The sequence below is a fragment of the Schistocerca piceifrons genome, chromosome 2 (assembly GCF_021461385.2).
Source record: "Schistocerca piceifrons isolate TAMUIC-IGC-003096 chromosome 2, iqSchPice1.1, whole genome shotgun sequence".
Classification (NCBI taxonomy): Eukaryota; Metazoa; Arthropoda; class Insecta; order Orthoptera; family Acrididae; genus Schistocerca; species Schistocerca piceifrons.
Genome location: NC_060139.1, coordinates 382,441,436 through 382,442,430, shown reverse-complemented (window position 1 = coordinate 382,442,430; position 995 = coordinate 382,441,436).

The following is a 995-nucleotide window of genomic DNA, read 5'->3' as shown; positions in this document are numbered from 1 at the left end:
TGAAGGACCTGAGTCGAAACAAGGCCCCCGGAGTAGACAACATTCCATTGGAACTACTGACGGCCTTGGGAGAGCCAGTCCTGACAAAACTCTACCATCTGGTGAGCAAGATGTATGAAACAGGCGAAATACCCTCAGACTTCAAGAAGAATATAATAATTCCAATCCCAAAGAAAGCAGGTGTTGACAGATGTGAAAATTACCGAACAATCAGTTTAATAAGCCACAGCTGCAAAGTACTAACACGAATTCTTTACAGACGAATGGAAAAACTAGTAGAAGCCGACCTCGGGGAAGATCAGTTTGGATTCCGTAGAAATACTGGAACACGTGAGGCAATACTGACCTTACGACTTATCTCAGAAGAAAGATTAAGGAAAGGCAAACCTACGTTTCTAGCATTTGTAGACTTAGAGAAAGCTTTTGACAAAGTTGATTGGAATACTCTCTTTCAAATTCTAAAGGTGGCAGGGGTAAAATACAGGGAGCGAAAGGCTATTTACAACTTGTACAGAAACCAGATGGCAGTTATAAGAGTTGAGGGACATGAAAGGGAAGCAGTGGTTGGGAAGGGAGTAAGACAGGGTTGTAGCCTCTCCCCGATGTTATTCAATCTCTATATTGAGCAAGCAGTAAAGGAAACAAAAGAAAAATTTGGAGTAGGTATTAAAATCCATGGAGAAGAAATAAAAACTTTGAGGTTCGCCGATGACATTGTAATTCTGGCAGAGACAGCAAAGGACTTGGAAGAGCAGTTGAGCGGAATGGATGGTGTCTTAAAGGGAGGATATAAGATGAACATCAACAAAAGCAAAACGAGGATAATGGAATGTAGTCGAGTTAAGTCGGGTGATGCTGAGGGTATTAGATTAGGAAATGAGACACTTAAAGTAGTAAAGGAGTTCTGCTATTTGGGGAGCAAAATAACTGATGATGGACGAAGTAGAGAGGATATAAAATGTAGACTGGCAATGGCAAGGAAAGCGTTTCTGAGG